Raw genomic sequence first — 20,165 nt, 5'->3', positions numbered from 1 at the left:
TGGCTATGAAATATAGCCGAATAAAGTTTATTGAATTGAATTGAATTGAGTCTGAGATGCAACTCAACAAGTCTCCCAGATTCCCTTGAAAATCTACAAAGCATTCTGAACAGTGACCAAAACAACTGTATAAATGTTTAATTGGACATTGTGGCAGAGAAATGCCAAAACATTTAAAATCTGATGGACTTGTTACAGAGTCAGACACTAGTGATAATGACGATGTATGATTATCTAGAGGACCTACACATGAACCTCACAAACAATTCAGTCCTCACTCTGCAGTCACTGCAACCATTTTTAGAGACCACTGCAGGGTCTAAAATAACCCCTTTGCTGCTAGGCCTTCCTCCGGTGCTAGGCCTTTTTTTGGCCCATCCGTGCCTGGACTGTGGCCGGCGCCATGGACCCTGGTCCTCAGACCATCCCCATTATGACTCCAGCACTCTCTATGCAATCATCCCCAGACTGTCCATCGCCTGCCACCTTGCATCACTGAAGAACACTCAAGGCCCGTCCACCTGCTGCATAGGGGAAACCAGGATGGGGTTACATGCATGGCTCTCATCAAGTTTTGTTACCCAGATTCCCTTGGAAACCTCAACATTTGTCTAAAAAACAAATTTTCCTCACATTTCTATGATGGAAAGCTGTGGAATCTGAGGGGACTCACAAACTTCCTTCCACCCTGCATTCCTGCACGTCTCCCGATAAAAATGGTACCTGACTTGTGTGATTAGGACTAATGCCCTAAACATGAAACGGACCAAAAGACAACATGGAAAAATCTATTTTTTCCACTGAAAACTGACGTTTTGGGGGGAAAGTGCCTTGCTGTGGATTTTGGACCCTAGCTCAGCCGGCAATTAGAGAAACCTACCTAACCTGAACATTTTTTACAGCTATACACCCCATGGGAATTCAAAATGATGTGACTTGTGTGGCGCTCATCATGATTTGTTACCAAAAAGCCCTTGCATGCCTCAAACTTTGTCAAAAATAACACAATTTCCTCATATATATTTTAAGATTGGAAAGTTCTGGAATCTTTGGGGAGCTAGAACCTTCCTCTCATCCAGCATTCACCCACGTCTCGCAATAAAATTGATTTCACAGTTGTATGGGTAAGCTAAGTGCCCGTGAAAGGAAACAGCCCCAAACACCGCTTAGACACATCACATTTTTCCAATAAAAACAGACCCCTTTTTTGCCATGGGCCTAGCTGTGGATTTTGGGCCCTTGCTCAGCCGGCACCTAGGGAAACCTAGAAAACCTGTACTTTGTGTGGCTCTTGCCAGGGTCTGTTACCCGGAGTCCCTTGCAAACTTCAAACTTTGTAAAAAGAAAACATATTTTCCTTACATTTCTGGGATGGAAAGTTCTGGAATCTGTGGGAGCCACAAACTTCCACCCACCCAGCATTCCCCAAATTCTCCTGAAAAAATGGTACCTCATTTGTGTGATGAGACCTAGGGCGATATGTATCAATCAAATTCGCATTCGCAAAGGCCGAAATTTGCAGAATTTTGGCCTTTGCGAATGCGAATTTGCTAAATGGTATGTATGAAACAAATGTGGTTCAAAATAAGGAATCGCACAAATTGCTATTCCTTATTTTGCGATTGCATTTAAGGAATCGCAAAATTTGCGATTCCTTAAATGCAATGTATGATGCAAAAAAATATTGCTAATTGTCCCTAAGGAATCGCAAATTACCACCAACTTCAAGTTGGTGGTAAATTGCGAATTCCTATTAAAAAGCATTTTATTTAAAAACAAAAGGTGCCATGTGACGCTCATACATGCCCTTAGGGCATGTATGTGTGCCATATGCGCACACATGTCATTTTCAGGGGTGCAGCAGGGTGTCCTTTGGACACCCCTGCACCCTTGAAAATATTCTCAATTTGTGATTAGCTAAATGCTAATCGCACATTTCCCCTTCATTCCTATGGGCCTCCTGGCCCATAGAAATGAATGGGAAATTATTCCTTAATTGCGATTAGCAATTTGCTAATCGCAATTAAGGAATATTAAGAAATCGCTAAAAAGAAGCTGATTTCTACATACATACCATTTTGCGATTCCTAAATAGCGATTTCTTAAAAATCGCTATTTAGGAATCGCAGAATAGAATGTTGATACATATCGCCCCTAGTGTCCGCAACAGGAAACAGCCCAAAATGCAACCAGGACACATCACATTTTTCCCCTGAAAACCGAACCTTTTTTGCAATGTGCCTATCTGTGTATTTTGGGCTCTAGCTCAGCTGGCACCTAGGGAAACCTTGCAAACCTGTACATGTTTGAAAACTAGATACCCAGGGTAATCCAGGATGGAGTGATTTGTGTGGCTCTTAAAATAAGTGGCCCTTAGGGGCCACCTGGATTACTTATAACTACTTGCTATGCCTTCCAGAGTAATGAAGAGTCGGTCAGACAGTAGATAATACAAACATGCATTTATTAGCAATACTCTGCAGAGGAGTCCAATCGGACCTGCACCCTAAGATGTCTGCCGAGGGACTGGCCCCCCAACAGTCTACATTGTAGACTCTACAACATGGAATGATTCTTCCCCAGAGCCTCCAACCACGCCCACAGTGGAAAGTTACCAGCCTGTGCCGAACATGAACAAAGAGGGGACAGAGGGATGAGCTACCATCTGCCAGATGGCTACATACTATTAGCAACTAAAGGTTAACGTGCTGAGTCTCAGCTTCTCTTAACGTGGGAGCAGAACTACACACTCTGAGAGATATACCAGGGCAGAATGGCCTATTCATTAGTATGTCGAGAAACAACCTTGAACAGAAGAGAAAATAATAACGAAATACAGTGTTCTGCTGAGGCAAGCAATACGAGCAACAGGCCTAATTCAGGCACAGTCAAAGCAGTCTAAGAAGGATTACCAAATACAAAATGGAGTCACACTCGCTAACTGCAGTCTGTACGTTACGGGGATACCTCAGTGGGTTGCATAACTTGAATGCAAATGGCATCCATTTAGCCACACACTGCTAACCTAACATAGCATGAAACAAGTGCATTGCGGGAATGGGATTTTAAAATCCAACACTCTCATCAGTTTCTGTTACCCAGATTCCCGTACAAACCTAAAAATGCACCTAAAAACACATTTTTCGCACATTTCTATGATGGAAAGCTGAGGACTCTGAGGGGAGTCACAAACTACCTTCCACCCAGCATTCCCGCAAGTCTCTCGATTAAAAAATAGACCTCCCTTTTCCATTGAAAACTGACCCTTTTTTTTTAGAACAGAAAGTTAAGAAGATGTAGGGAAGCAGTGGTCAAAAAATGCAATTAACTCTCAAGCACTTGCAAATGGCAAAAAAGTATTGTAATAAAACCATTATCGAAAATGGCACTCCTCAAATGAAGTTGAGAAACAGTGTTAAAACAGAATGGCCAGTTGCAAAGAAAGGGAAATGTTGAACCGTTTGAAGCAAAGTTGCATATATGGAGTATAAATACATACAGGAAGGCAGAAGTCTTTTGTAGTGAGATGGCACTCTGGTTGGTTCTTTTAGGCAAGTCTGAGTTGTCTTTAGGGGGGCCGGTGCAGGACTTACTTAGAAAATATATTTGGTGTTATTTGATGCATTCCAAAAGGAATAAAAGGCATTGCAATTGTTGAAAAGAAAGTTTGGAAAATTTAGGGAAGCAGTAATTAAAAAATGCACTAAACTCTGGAGCATGTGCAAATCAAAGGGAAAAAAGTAAAACGTGCTGAAACAAAACCAGAATGGAAAACGGCAGTCCTCAAATGGAGTTGAGTACACACAGTGTCAGAATGGTCAGTTGCAAAGAAAGGAAAACATGAAACCTTTTGAAGCGAAGTTGCATTTAGCCGATTTAAATACAAAAAGAAAGGCAGAAGTCCTTTTTAGTGTTATGGCACACTTGTTTGGTCCCTCTAGGCAAGTTTGAGTTGTCTGTGGAGGATGGGGGCGGGAGTGGGAGTAGTGTTGGGCGAAGATAAAAAGCATAAGTCAAAAATGATTTAAAAAACACAACCATGCCTGCTCTAGAAAGAATGTGCAACAAAAAAAAAAATGGAAATTGAACCACAATGGAAAACGTTAATTTTTTTTTCAAATGAGGTGGCATGGATGGTGAAAAGAGAATTAGAAAGGGCAGGGTGAGCTGCCTGCAAAGAAAGGAAAACCTAAAACCTTTGGAAACAAATTTTTACAAGCATAGTTTAAATGCAAGAGCACATAAGCGCAGTTGTTGTACTTGTGCGGAGGGAGAATAAAACCAGGCATACGTGCTCAAAGGGAAGATACCTTGCTACACAGTAATCCAATGTGATTAGGAAAAAGTCAGAGTAAAGGTCTGTATGGATGATCCAAAACTCTTTCCAAACCACCCTCAACAAACCAAAAAAAAGAACCTTGAACCCAGGTGCAATGCAATGCAGGTGGCTTCAAGAAATGAAAAACAAGAAACAGTTGGGAACAGACCACCAATGCAGATATAAACCAGAACAATCAACTGAGAAGAAAAGAAAACCCTTGACATTCCAGTTATTAGGGAAAAAAGAGAGAATCACAGTTTAAACAGGAATGCAGTGGACCCATCAGAACTCAAGATATAAAAAGGATGAAACATGAATGCATGGGCTCAAAATCACAACCTTGACCCCAATAAGAAAACAATAAAAAAAACATGTTTATGGCATGCCTTTTGGCCAAATGCTATAAATCATATGTACTCAAAAGCCCCAAAGAGTGTATTCATTTTTTTTAAATAACTCATTGATAATTAAAGAAAACACACACAAGGTTACACAGAATTCTACCACAAAACCATGTGTTAACATAGGGCTACTCCTGTGAAAAGTGGCCCAACTCAACACTTGCAAGGATTGTCTGGGATAGACATAATGAAGCCTGTGTGGGGGCAACCACATTCCTCCCACCCATAACGGGTGAAGTCCTACTTGCAATGGCCCATTGCAAGTAAGACTTCACATATATGGATGCAGACTTCAAGGTTTTGCACTTTAACATATGCATTATTTATCGCCCCAAAAGTGTACAGTACTTAAGATTTACCTGAGAGCTGTGCAGCAGCAAGCATATGTACGAGACTCCCCAACAGCTAACGAACCAGCAGAGACTCTACAAAAGACAAAAAGGAGTAAGAGAAGACTAGCCCTTTTCCATGTCACCCTACCCCACAACACAGCCACCCACCCCACTGTATCCTGAAAGAACTGGACTCCTAAATTAAAACATCGCTCCCCTGGGCCCTCCACATACCCCGTGTGCAGCAGACCCCCACCATGAAACAAATGCGTGCCCCCTGGTGCCACATGGACGGCTGGCCCAGGGGGCATTTATTTTTGTACATGATGAGGTCCGCAACCCACAAGCGGTGGGCCCAGGGGACATGTATTTTTCAAAATGGTTAGGGCTTGCCGCCCACGGGGTACATGGGGGCCCAGGGGCATGTATATTTAGCAATTTTCAGGGAACTTGATAAAAATAAATGCCAGGGGCAAGTGTGTGCATCGGGCCCTGCTATTCACCCATTACATGCCCCGTGTGCAGCGGGCACAAAACATTCTAAAAGAAATGCATGCTCTCCGGGCCTGCCACCCAGTAGGTGCTGGGCCTAAAACCCCCAATTTTTTTTTTTTAAATAAATGCCCTCCCTGGGTCCACCACCCACACCCAATGGTCGGCAGGCCCATAAACATTAAAAAGAGCTCAATGCCTCACCATGCCCACCGCGTGCACAAAGTGGGGGGTGGGTCCTAAACATTTAAAATATGCTACTGGGCCCACCTCATGAGCCCGCGGGCCAGCTGCCTGGGTCCTAAACATTTACCATATGAGCCTAGGATCACCGCTTGTGGCTCGTGGGTGGCAGCCCTTAAACATTAAAAATAAATCAATGCCCCCCGGGCCACCACTTTGTGCCCAGTGGGTGATGGGCCCTAAACATGTAAAATGTGTCCCTGGGCCCAAAACAATTGGAAAAAAAGAAATGCCCTGGGCCTGCTGCATGTGCCCATTGCGAACAAAACAAAGAAAAAAAAACTTGAAATGCCCTTGGGCCCACCGCCTGTGATCTGTGGGTGGCGGGCCCTAAACATAAAATATGCGTTTGGGCCCACCACCCATACCCAGTGGCCAGATGGCCCAAAACATTTCTAAAAAACAGAATGTCTCCCACCCACATGCCTGTGCCGAGAGGGCCCAAAGTGTTTAAAAAAATCAATAATGCCCCCTGGCCTGCCGCTCATGCCCAGTCAGCAGTGGACCCACAACAATGTAAAGTAAAATAAATGCCTCCAGCACCACCTCCCATAAACAGTGGGCGGCGGGCCTAAACATAAAATATCCCGTTGCCTGTGCCCAGTGGGAAGCAGGCCCAAAACATTTCCAAAAAACAAAATGCCTCCTTGGCCTGCCACCTGTGCCCAGTGGGCCCAACATTTAAAAAAAAACAATAATTCCCTCCCCCCCCGGCCTGTGTCTCAGGCCCAGTAGGTGGTGGGCCCTAAACATTAAAGAACAATGAAATGGCCCACCACCTGGGCCCAAAACAATGCAAATAATAGAAATGCCTCTCTGGCCCACCACCCATGACCAATGGGCAACAGGCCCAAAACTTTGTAAAGAAGAAATGCTGCCTGTGCCCAGTGGAGAGCGGGTGCAAAACAATGCAAAATAATGAAATACCCGCCCAGACCCACTGCCTGTGACCAGTGGGCCCTAAACATATCACATAAAGCCTCTATGAAATATACAGAAGTGCAAGTTTATATTTACATCTCCCCTTGAAGTATTGTTTTATCATGCCTTTGGGCTTGATTTTCATTTGCCATATCCATCAAGTTAAAGGCTGATCATCACATGGAAAATAACAGTGACTATGTTATATTTACCAAAATGCATTTCCTTTATATAACTTTTATTAATATCTCTTGCGTGATGGAACAAGAAATATATAGTTGAAACAAACATCCTTAATAGGACCATATACATTGTTTCAAGCATGCATTGAGACCACAATAACAAATAACAATTGCTTGCATTATGCAAGCTAATGTTAATAACATTGTTAATACATTGTTGTAACATGATGCCATTTGTAAGCAGACAAACGGCTGCTTCTCTATGTCGATGTGTGTCTGCTGCACTGCTTTTAGTGCTGTGGCCCCTGGAGGGGCAAGGGCGCATTACACGCTTCGCTGTGAGGAGGACAGACCTTACCTGGAACCGAGTGTACATAGCTGCGCTAATGTGTCATTAGCATTGACTATGCCTATAGACATTAACATTGACAACGCCTATATCTGTTGGATTGCCGAGACCTATTGGCGTTGCCAATGCTTGTTAATATAGGAACACTTTCAAAACCTAGCTGTTCTATAGCTATCTTTAACTCAAGCTCTGGTTGTCCTTTGCTTTTATCTTGCCCTCGCAGGATACCTAGTTGTGTCCCCTGCTGAGCTTTACTGATGTTTGTTCCTTCATTGGACTCACCTTTGTTCATTTACAAAGTTCTGGATTAACCCGTTCCGTGCTGCCATCAGTTGTTGGCCGACGGGAGCAGTACCTCCCTAGTGATGCCGTCGGCCAACGGCCAACGCAGCTCCGCCCACCCTTTAGAACTCCTGCACCGCGGCGGAAAAACCACCGCAGTTAAGGCGTTAATATTCATGTACATGTTCAAGCTTTCTTGCCTTTACCTCCACCATCACTTTTTTTGTTTTATCCATTGCTTTCCTTCCATTCAAATGAAAGCTGATCATCTCCTCAACCACAGTTTACCATAACAGAGTTCTGATGATCTCTTCATTTCCAGATTATTTCCACCAAAGCTCTGATGCTAGCCTGTTTTTTAGCCTCTCATACGCTAAACCCAGTTGAGAAGCCTCATCTTATTTTTGGGTGGAGTGTAAGTCGTGTTGGTCCTAGAAGGGCTGCTCCTAAGTCCTACGTTAAGGCATTAAAGCAGAAATACAGAAATATGGCGTGAGTTCAAGAGTTGGCCGGAGTTGCGTACAGCACGCCCCCTCTTTTGCAGATGAATTTAATAATCTTGCACTGCGTTTTTATTTGGAACCTTGAGGTATGAAGAGTGTCACATAACTGAGGAAATGTGCATTTTTGTATATCACATTTCACTGATGTCTTGCATTACCATTGGGTAAAAACATGCCTCCACGGTCTTGTGTGCCTGATGTTTTTTTCTGATAAGACCAGTGAAATACATTCATGCTGACTAATTTCACTGGCTGAGTGTTAGACCTTAATCACGCTTACTGAGTTCAGGATGTTTTTTTAGTTCTGGTCCTATGTTACAGTGCCATCAATCTCAAAGGAAAAGAAACCTCAAAGGAGCTTCAATGGGATAGTAGGTAAACCAGAAGTGTGTGAGCATAGGCAACTCTACTACTGTCAGCCTGAAACAACAATGGTAATGCCAGCTCGACTAATAGCACCCATGGGGTTACGCCAGCATGCACCCGGGAGTGCTTGCAAAATATGCTTTGTAATGGCCAATCTGTGGAGTGCATTCCTTCAGAGGGGGTAATGCAGCACAACGCTCTAGCTAGCAAGTCTGGGGTAGTCACTACTCTGGAAACAAACATAAAATAACATCAACCAAAGACACAGTGAAGTTGCTCCACCAGCAAATTTAATATCTGAACACCATTTCAAATCAGCAATCGCAAAGTCAGGATGAGATTGAATATTCCCTTTTCTACTGATGGAGGTTCTCCTGCTGTTGGCCTGATGCGACTGGAACACAGCATGTCCAGTAGCACATTGGTCCTTCTTAATCAGATCCATGATCTATTGGGTAACATTAGTCAGATATTGGCTGTATGGAGCTCTCCGCCTTTCACAGCATTAACGTGCTGTTATGCCTGATTGGATGGCTGTAACTGTGCTGCTGAGAGGTGCATGTCTAAAAGAAACTATCCCTACTACCAGATGCTTACATATAAGGAGTGTGATGTAGACACCAGATCAGCCTGATTTACTGTATTCTTCTCTTCCACCATATTGTCCACCACAACCAAAGCAAGGTCCCTGGGCCATGAAGTTACACTGGAGTTAGAAGTTTGATCTGGAGGCAGGAGTGACAGAACTGGTGCTGCAGGTCTTGCTTTTCTTTTCCAAACTCAAGGCAGGGAAGGTGAAATGAGGGGAATGTGATGGGGTTTCACTGAAAGAAAGCCCTACTGGTAAAGTAAGAAACTCGGCAATTATCTGCAAACACCTGGTTGGATTACACAGAATATCACTCACCTGCACCCAGATCCACCAAGGGGGGGGTCGACATTCTGGGGGTGTTTCAATGTATGTGTACAACAAATTGGGTTTTACTATCTCCACCCTGGCTGAATTAAACAGAGCAGTCTTCACCGTCAAACTCTTATCTCCCCTAGCACAAGGGAATCAATCAAACTTAATAATACTAGCAAATATTTACATTAAGCCGAATCAAGAGAAAAAAGGTCCACAATCCATTATCTCTTTGAAACACCACCTAAGTGTACCTGGCTTTTAGCGGGTGATTTCATCGCCAATCTGTTTAAAATGGATAAATGACCACAAGTGGCTAGATGTTGAAGACAAATTTAGGAGCTTTTCATCTTCAAATCCCTCTTCTCTTTCATGAAGCTCAACACTTGACATCAAGTTGTCCTCCAGTCTACATTCCAAGGGCCTGGGCACCCTTAATGGTAGGTGCAGTTCAGATTGTGATGCTGCTTATTAGCACACCTCTCATGAAAGACTGGCAACACTTGCCTACTTATGGGTCACTATCCAAAACTTCGATCAGATCTCAGACTTTAAATTGATCATAATCTATCAAGTGACCACGCAATACTGTAATTTTCTCTGCATTTGATGACTGCCACCTTATATAGGGAAACTCAGTGGGGAGAGCAAGCAGGATTAGAACCCATTAAACATATAGGGTGGCACGTAAACTTTGAATTTCCAACTACGACATTCCTTGATACTTTTCTTTTGTATACTTTAAATATGTCCTCTACTCTAATTGAAACCTGGCCAGACTATCAAATGAACTACTAAATTCTCTAATAAATCTGCAGCCTTGCCTTGGTCCTCTGCGTAAACCTCGTCCTGGCCAGAGGAAAAGTAACAAACTAATATTACTTAAAAGAGAGCTTAATAGATCTCTAAGGGCTGTGTGTAAGGATCTAACAAATATGAAACATAGCGAAAAGATCAAGTCAGTGTGAAACAACAGCGCAATACAGATTTCCAATGGGTAGCATTTTAGCAATAGAGGCAAGGGATTGTAAAAAGGTTTTGGCTTATGGTCTATAAAGCAAGTGGGAATCAAAATGAAGAAGAGTTGTTTAACATCCCCATGGCTAACTGGGTAGCATATATATCTCTGTTATACATCGATAATTGAGCAGAACAGGAGGCAATTTCGACATCACACTCTCTTGGACTACTTAACCATGCAGATGGTCTTGAAACGCAAATCACAGATGGAATGGTTCGGGAAGTCCTAGTATCAATCCGCTCTAATGACGCATCTGGTCTCAACAGCCTTCTAGCAAGCATTTTTAAGGTGACAATTAATAAATGGACCACACTTTTGACTCCTCTGTTATAGAGGGAACCCCTATGACTTGGGGCCAATCAATCATTATTCTAATCTATAAAAAAGGGAATAAATCGGAATCCAAGAACTATCGGCCAATTTGCTATTAGATTTGTCTGTAAAGGTGATGAGTAGGGTTTTATTAGTAAGATTGAAGAGTGGGTTGCAGAAAATGGGATTTTAACACAAGCTCAATACGGTTTTAGAAAGGGGTTAGGTACATTAGAACAGTGCATCAATCTAGAGCTTTTAATCGGGAAATATACCTGTGCTAAACAAGGGGGTCTCTTTTTATGTTTTGTGGATCTCAGCAGTGCCTTCAATTTGTGGATCATGCAATTCTCTGGCCAGTTTTACTTTACCTGGGTGCCCCTGAGCGTATTATATATTTTCTTGCAAGACTATACGAGAAATTAATGACTAGAGTTCGGTATGGTCATCAGGGCGAATGGTTAAGCGTGGCATTTGCCAAGGCTGCATGCTAGCTCCATTGCTTTTTACTTTATTTATTAATGATGTTGACATAGTCCTCAAGATGTTACAGGCAGTGGAGGGCCAGGTTATACCGGTTTTGCTTTACGCAGACGATGATGTGCTTTTATCTAGAACACCGCTTGGCCTACAGCGTTTAATAGATGGGTTTGCAGATTTTGGAAGGGTAGGAAGTTGCTGATAAACAAGGCCAACACTTATACAATGACTTGTGGTACAAAACCCAAAAAATTGAAATCGTTCTTTATAGACGGTGATAGAGTGGAAACAGTGGACAATTTCTGTTAGCTAGGTTTAACTTTCTCTGGTAATGGTAAATGATCACGTGAAATGTTTAATGTTCAGATGAAGATGTCTAAAAGTGTGCATGGGATTTTTAGGTTTGCCGCTAAACTAGGGGATCGCCGTATTAAAGATATGACTTATATCTATAAAGCTAGATCCGTCTCTAATGCATTGCGCCGGGAAACCCACTGCGGGTAGCTGTTGCGCATTACAAGTTTTAAATAAATAAATAAATAAATTATACGGCGCAGGGGTATGGGGCTACCAATCCAGCCTTTAATTGCAATCTGAGGAAAACTCTTGCTTAAAAGCTCCTGTGCCTGCCGGCATCAGCCACTACTGAGCTAATCCATAGTGAAGTGGGGCTCATTTTCCTGTCAGACTTCATCACATTAAGGCCGCTTCAGCTATGGAGATCAATCTGGTCCAAAGAGGAGACCGTATTTACACAATCAATTATCAAGGATTGCCTGCGACTAGACAACTGTTTCAAGATTCCATGGCTAAAATATATAGCATCTGTTAACAGTGATCTATTTAAGTTTATGATCCAAGAAAATCCATCTGAAGTGGTTGGTCTGTCTAAGCAGGAGATGAAGCATGTGTTTTTTGTCCCATAAGAAGGAGTGTAGGATGAAAATTGTGATGAAACAAGCTATCTACCAGCTCTACCACTTGTATATCGATCCTGATGGTTTTCAAAGCTATCTATCAATAGTGTCAAGACCCTCTCATAGGTTTGATCAACTAGGATGAGACTAGGTCTTGTTAACCAGTTAGTCGCATTCCCAGAAATGAAATAGCGACCAGCCATTCCATGTCCATGTGATGAGCATACCAAACAGAGTACCTTGCACTTTCTACTTTTATGTAATCTGAACCTGAACTATAGAATTGTCTATCTAAAACCCCTGTTTAGGAAATATAGGGCCAGATGTAGGTAATTCCTATTTACCGATTCATAAATACCGAATTTTACCGATTCGGTATTTATGAATCGGTAAATATGAAGGTGGGAGATGTAGGTATTTCTTAAATCTGAATTACCGAATCGGTAACATTCGGTATTTACCGATTCGGTAAATACCGAATCGGTATTGCTCATTGATTCCCATGGGCCTTGAAGCCCATAGGAATCAATGGGCAATACCGATGCATGTCAATCCTCATCAGGAATGTGACTAAATGAAGGATGCAACATCTTTATAGTGCATTTATTGACTTTGCAACATCCTTCGACCAAGTAGACAGACTTTGGCTGTGGGCCAAATGGGATGCATGGGGTATACCTCCACATCTATTGAATGCAATTAGGAGCCTCCACACCAATACTTTGGTCAAAGTACAAATGACAAGCAAATGGGCCTAATCAGCCAAGATTTTCACCAACCGAGGCCTCAAGCAAGGCTGTATTTTGACACATTTACTCTTTCATTTGTACCTTGCGGATTTGAATGACCACCTCTCCTGAGCAAACTGCTTTAAACCAAAAAGATGGTGCAGATGTTACAATAGGCTGATGACAATATACTTATGGATCAAACCGCAATTGGTCTTCAAAGGGCCTTATCGTCACAGGCTGCGTATTGCGATAAAATTGAACTCAGTATTAATATAACAAAAACTTAGATTGAGGTCTTTGGGAACAATACAAATAAGGAAGGTGCTTGGTATATAAATACCCAAAAAATTGAAAGAGCACCTAGCATAAAATACCTAGGAGTTTTGCTTAAGGAATTATGGGAGGATGTGACCTTGCGGCTAGAACGGTTGACCCCGGAGCTGGGGAACCGGGTTCGAGTCTCAGCAGGAATGCTCAACAGCCCGTGGTTCTGGGAAAATCACTTAATCTTCCTGTGCTTAAAAAAAAATAATGTGTCCGTCTGTACACAAATGGTGCTCATGTAAAGCATTCTGATACATTCAGTCTAGTTTGCGCTACAAAAAAATCCCCCAAAAAACAACCAAAATGCGGCCTTCCTACCCCGCACCTCGAAGCTCTAGCAACATCAGCCAAGGTCCTTACCTTTTCAGCGACTACATCTTAATCTCTCTGGCCCGGAACTAGTAGCAATCCGCTAAGTAATTGAAAGCAAACTATTGCCCACATTGGCATACAGAGCATTTGTTCATCTAAATCATATTACAAGCTGGCTTGACCAGGCTATGTGCCAAGGCTACACGCACTTATTAAATCTACTGGGATGGTCTGCACAAGCACAGATTCGTTTGGAGTTTAACTTTGTTCAACAAAACTATGCATTGTTTGCCAGCTTCTTATCCATGCGCTCCAAGCTTTCATTAGGTGAGCAGGGGCCATTAAAAAAACCTCTTGTGGTACATCACCAGGATCCGCAATCTGACACCCACACACGTATCCAAGTTGCCACAGACCATGTGAGTGCCAGAGATGTTTTGAAGACTGCTTTGCCCCCGAAAAGTTGGCAAAACCACTGAGGAAGCAAGCGAGGCTCTTGTCAGCTCACGAGGACTTACGCTCTATTAACCTGAAGAAGAACCCTGATCTGAAAATTCCTCTATATGAACCACTATGTCTTCTGGTGTACTTGAAACTTCCTAGAAACCTTACAGTTCAGTTCAGTATACTTTATTTCGATGATTAAAAACCATCATAAAAATTCATTGTACAAAATCATCAATTACATTTCTGAACCATAGAATATTAAATACAGAATTAGTACAGTTTAAAAGCATATAAAAATTATGTGCATCCTAGGTCAGCCTCTCGTGTTTCTTAAGTTAACAGCAACTTTTAGAAAGCTAATAATGGAACATAGGGTACGCATGTCAGAAGCTCTTTGCAGAAAAAGTAATGCCGATTTAGCATGGCGGAATTTTAACTCTTTTAAAATATCTACAAGGAATCTACGGCGAGGGGATCGATAAAAAGAACATAAGAGTACAAAATGAAGGGTGTCCTGCGGAGACCTATTGTCGCAGCCGCAGGCACCCTTCTGCTCAATTGTTAAAGTAAAACCAGACGGATAAGCTAAGATATTAGGTAACAAATTGGGCCTAAAACGGAACATTAAAAATCTGTCTTGCTGATTATACATTAAAAATAAATATGGTTCCATACCCTCCCCGTTGCTTACTGAGCGGTGAGCAACTACAGATGATTTTAGAGAGTCAGAATACTGTCTGCCCAGTTCATATTTGGCTAGTAGTAGCTTTTGAATCCGATATTTACAAGAGGTGTCAATCAAGGTCGGTTCCCTGAACAGTATCTGATGGTCTATGCTCCCTAATGTATCTTTAACATATTTTAGCCATGGGATTTGGAGGCACTTATCTTTCTGTAGGCAGTCTTTGACTATTTGCCTGCTTAGCTCCACTTCCAGATTTACCCAGATGCGCAGCCAAGTCAGGATAGGTCTCACCTTTATCTGGTCGGAGATATAAGGGATCCCAAGCTCAGTATGTACAATTGCTGCTGGGATACTCTGCGGTGTCTTCAGAATCCTACGTAGGAACTTGTCTTCCTCCACTTGTAAGTGTCTTACATCCCTGAAGCCCCAGACCTCTGCCCCATACGTGGCCTTGGCGGTGCTTACCGCTCTATACAAAGTCATTACTTGCTCTGGTGACCAGCGGCCCAGCCTACGGGCAAAGTTTAATATAGCACTGTTTGCTGAAACCAGTTTCCTACACCTTTCCTCAAGCAAGGAGTCAAACCTAATCTCCCCATCAAATAAGAAACCCAAATATGAAAAGGTGGTATCGGTTTCTAGAACGTGGGCCCCTATTTTGAATACAAATTTCTTAGTTTTTTTTTTTCCCTGCCACCATTACAAAGGATTTGCTCAAGTTCACGGAAAGATCTAAGTTTTTCATGAACTTCACAAATCCATCCACAAGGTGTTGCAGACTCAGTGCTGTTCGTGCAAGCAGGACCGCGTCATCCGCGTACAACAGTACTGGTATATGGCGCAATCCCACTTTGGGGCAGTCAGTCTCCAGAGCAATCAGTGTACTTTCTAGATCATTTATGTACAGTGAGAATAAAAAGGGAGCCAGGATACACCCCTGCCTCGCTCCGCTAGTGCACGGGAAGGGATCGGTACTCACCCCCTCCGCGCTGTAGCGAACCTTAGCAGTGGTGTTCCAATGTAATTCTTTTAAAATGTTTATAAGTCCAGGGTCGATTCCCAAATTAGACATCAAGGCCCAGAGTTTGCTTCTATTTACATTATCAAAGGCCGCGACCAGGTCCATAAACCCCATATACACCGTTCCGTTGCTAGCTTTTGTATACCTAGCAACTAATAGGTAGAGGTTAAGACATTGAGCGCTAGTTGATTTGCCCGATCTGAATCCGTATTGGGTATCTACTAGGGTGTGGTGCTCTTCAGTCTAAGCGGTGAGGCGGTCTAAAACCGCCCTACCTAGTAGTTTAGCTGTCACGTCTATCAGCGATATTGGTCTATAGCATTGCGGATTGTCCCTACTACCTTTCTTGTAGATAGGGACAATTAGTGCAGTAGACCAAGATCGCGGGAGCCCAGATTTTATCGCTGCATTTAACACCCTAGTCATAACGGGCGCCCATAAATCAATGTTACTTAAATAAAGATCTGGTAGCGTGCCATCCGGGCCTGGTGCCTTATTACGGTCAGACCTTGAATGGCCATGGTGATTTCTTGTAGAGAGAATTCTAATTCAGTAGGGCGCAGCCCCTCCCATGACTCTGCCACAGCTGCGTCATCTTGATGATTGTAGAGGCTCTTGAAATGGCTGACCCACTGTTCTGGGAGAATGTTAGTACTGATGACCGGGGAACTGCTATCTTGAATACAGGGCCTATTAATGATTTTCCAAAATTGAGTGTAGTTCCTGTTTTCCCCTGCTTCCCTCAGGTCCACCCAGACTTCCTTTTGCAGTGTGATCTTTCTCTGTTTGACCTGTGTTTTGTAGCTAGACCTACACAAGGCAACTTTCTGCTTATCCCTCGGGCGAGTCTTAAGGCAGAGTTTTAACTCCCTCAGTGCCCGCGAGCAATTAGAGTCAAACCATCGTGGGAGTACTGTATCCTTTATGGGGCGTTTAGTTTTTAGTAGTCCATCAACCACCTTGGTTAAGGACTCGAATGCTGAGACCACATCTCTGCCCTCTACTGTAAGTTCTAAACAGGCAACTATTTGTTCTTTTCCTCTTTCTTTTAAGGTTCTGTAAAAATCTTGAGCATTGATTTTTGACCATCGTAGTCGCCTCCCCTGGTCCGTTGGGCGCATCTCAGTGTCTACGAGGTCATTCCTTATTGTGATCCCATTAAATAGAATTTCAAGAATTAGGGGATTGTGGTCGCTAAAGGGGCTCCAGTCCGTTCTCACCTCTTTAACCTGGTCTTTTGCAAAGGTGGATATTAGAATGAAATCTATGATAGATGAACAGCCTCTTCCCTTGTATGTTGGTGTGAGACTGCCATCTATTCTCGGGGCCAAGAGGTCAATAGTGTGTGTAAGAGCACAATTATCAAACAGCTTCATTAGCAGTTTTCCTTCTTTATTGTGCTCGAAGTGTGGTCCACTTTCTATTGGACAGGATGACCAATCAGGGCTTACGGGGAGAAGTTTTGGGCAAAGGTGACAATTAATGTCGCCCATGACCAAAATAATTAGTTCAACACCCCTTTCCTTTGCTCGATTTCTTCATTTAGTCTGCTCTCTAATTCCTCTATGACCGGATAATTCCCGTCAACCGGTCCTGAGTTATAAAAATTTAATATCAGCAACCTCTGACCTTGTCCTTGGAATACCACTGCCTGTAGAGTGTGTGATACCCAACGAGATTGCGTCCATGTGCCTTTTAGATCAAGGTCAACATACAAGGCTAACCCTCCCTTTGCCCTACCTGATCTTCCTTCCTGTGCAGGCACGAAGAAGCATTTATAACCGTCTAACTGATAGGGAGAAGAATCGAGTGTCCAGGTCTCCTGGAGTGCTATTATTTGAAAGCCACAGATATACTCCCTCCAGTCCTTGTTTTCAAATTTCCCCCCCAGGCCAGCTATATTCCAGGACAGTAGAGCTAGCCCTGCCCTGGAAGCTTTCCCACCCATACGGTCCTGATCATTCGATCTGTGCCCCGCCATCTTAGGCAACCTTACCCCGCTATCACCCACGCCACAGTTTGTTTGGGATTCTTCAGTCATCATTACTTCATGGCTTTCCCCAGCCCCCTTCCTAATGCGTTCGGGTCCCTCCCCTGTGGTCATCTTTTCTTGCCCGTTCCCTGGTGGGGGTAGTCAGTCGTTTTCGTCAAGGGACTGTAGGGGACTGAATCTATTTCTCCACTGTGGGTAGTCTCGAGATGGTAAAAATTGGCCTGGGTGATTGGTCATTCTATCCCATTGTCTAGGTGGTGCCCTTCCGGTACTCCACTTGGGATAGGGCGGAGTGTAAATACTCTGTCTCCTTGGGTAAAAGTATCCCAATGGTAGGGTGCAAATGGTGCTGGTCTGGTTTCTGTTTGGGTTTCCTAGTATATATTCCACCAGGTTGGTGTCTCTAAAATTCGCCACAATACAATCCCCAGTGATGTCTTTCTTTCTACCACCTAACCAATTTGCTTGTCTTACATGGAGGATCTCACCACATTCCCCGGTATTCAAAGGCCTATGAATATTCAACCATTTGATTATTTTAGTTTTTTGGTCTAGGTGTGATTCTTGTTCTGCAGCCCTGAGTTCTGGAACCCCTGCGAACAAAATGACGTAGGGGCATGCTTCAGGGGGCAGATTTATGTGTGGTGAACAGTTTTCTGGTCTTTCATACGGAGCATGGTCTTTTTGATGTAGACTAGTTAGTCCTTGAGTTGTGTGGTACCCTTCTTGCCCCATTTGCGTAGTTGTTCGCTGTTGGACTTTATCTATATTCCTAGTTCCCTCCTTCTGACCATTTCCCCTCTCTGGATGTACTGAGGTTTTAGGTGAGTCGTGTACCTGTGCGATCGTACATTGCATATTACTGACACAGTTGTTTATATCCGCTTTTTGGCCAATAACCGTGTTGGTAGTTTGATTTGGACCTGGAGTGAAATTACTGCTTATCGGGCCCTTGGTCTTTCCCTGTTTAATCAGTTCGCTAGCTATTTTGTCTATCCTACTGACAATCGGTTTTAGTTGGGTAGTGATGAAGGCCTAGAGCTGCTTCTTTAGGTCTCCGATTACCTCGTCTAACCATCCTGGTGGGCCTGAGTGGTCTGGCACTACTTCTACAGGAATTACCTCTTCACTATTTTTAGATCGATACACCAGTGTGTTTAATTTGTTTTTCTAAGGTTGACCCTTCCTACGCCCCCGTTGTTTGGGCCTTTTACATGTGATTGAATTAGTGTCCCTAGTGTCGTCTGCCCCTTTATGTTCTGCCAACTGTGCGCAGGGGATACCCTCACTTAAGTTACTCACTATCTCTATGTTGGAACTTACAGAGGTACTTAAATCCCTAGATTGTGTGGGGGTGACTAGTAAGGGCATTGGAGAAGAGGACAGACTCCTCTCCATGCGCTCAATCTCCCCTGTGACTTTCCTCAGTATCAGGTCAATCGCGGTAGGTTTTTTGGTTTTATTAGGTAGTACGATATTTGGCTCAGGGTTAACATGGTTTGGTGTACCGGCTAGTTGTGCTTTACTCGTAGCCGAGAGCGTTTTGGGAGGTTTAGACATGATTAGATTTTAACTGCGCTTTCGCCTGACCCTGATTTTCTCTGACGTTCTATCAATGGGTATCGGGGTAATAAAGCAGTTTCTTCCTTCCCTTCCCACCAGTCCACAAAAGTATAGTTTTTGTGTAGTCTTTAACAGGTAATTTAAAAGTGTGACAGTCATGGTATCCTCCCGGTGACAGGACAGAGTCAATAAAAAGTACCTTCAGAAGTAAGTCAGGGGGCCAGGGGGGTGGCCCAGCCCGGCCTCGTCCGACCCCGGATGGCCACAGACGGCCCGCCCTTTGCCCGGGCTTAGCCCGGCGCGTCCCACGCGCGTCCTCGCGGGACGAGATTGCGCGCTGACCTTTAAGCGCCTCCTGGCACACGGTGATTACAGGTGAGGCAGCGTCCTGGGTGGGGCAGCTGGGAGTTGTAGTCCTGCTTGGCGGAGCAGGGCCCGGCCAACAGGAAAGCAGCAGTGGGGGTGAGTCGGTTGGTGGAGCAAAGCCCGGCCGCCACCCACAGCAAACAGCAAGCAAAGGGATTTGGTGATGAACGCCTCAGCGGAGTGAAGCCCGGCCGGCGTTATCCCTCTCTTGAGCAGCCCAGGGTCCTCGAGTGTGCGCTGACCTTTAAGCGCCTCCTGGCGCACGGTGATTACAGGTGAGGCAGCGTCCTGGGTGGGGCAGCTGGGAGTTGTAGTCCTGCTCGGCGGAGCAGGGCCCGGCCAAACAGGAAAGCAGCAGTGGGGGTGAGTCGGTTGGCGGAGCAAAGCCCGGCCGCCACCCACAGCAAACAGCAAGCAAAGGGATTTGGTGATGAACGCCTCAGCGGAGCGAAGCCCGGCCGGCGTTATCCCTCTCTTGAGCAGCCCAGGGTCCTTGAGTGCGCACTGACCTTTAAGCGCCTCCTGGCGCACGGTGATTACAGGTGAGCCAGCGGCCTGGGTGGGGCAGCTGGAAGTTGTAGTCCTGCTCGGCGGAGCAGGGCCTGGCCAAACAGGAAAGCTGCAGTGGGGGTGAGTCGGTTGGTGGGGCAAAGCCCGGCCGCCACCCACAGCAAACAGCAAGCAAAGGGATTTGGTG

This window comes from Lissotriton helveticus, chromosome 7, assembly GCF_964261635.1.
Source record: "Lissotriton helveticus chromosome 7, aLisHel1.1, whole genome shotgun sequence".
NCBI lineage: Eukaryota > Metazoa > Chordata > Amphibia > Caudata > Salamandridae > Lissotriton > Lissotriton helveticus.
The sequence above is the reverse complement of the archived record's forward strand: the minus strand, read 5'-3'. Positions refer to the sequence as shown.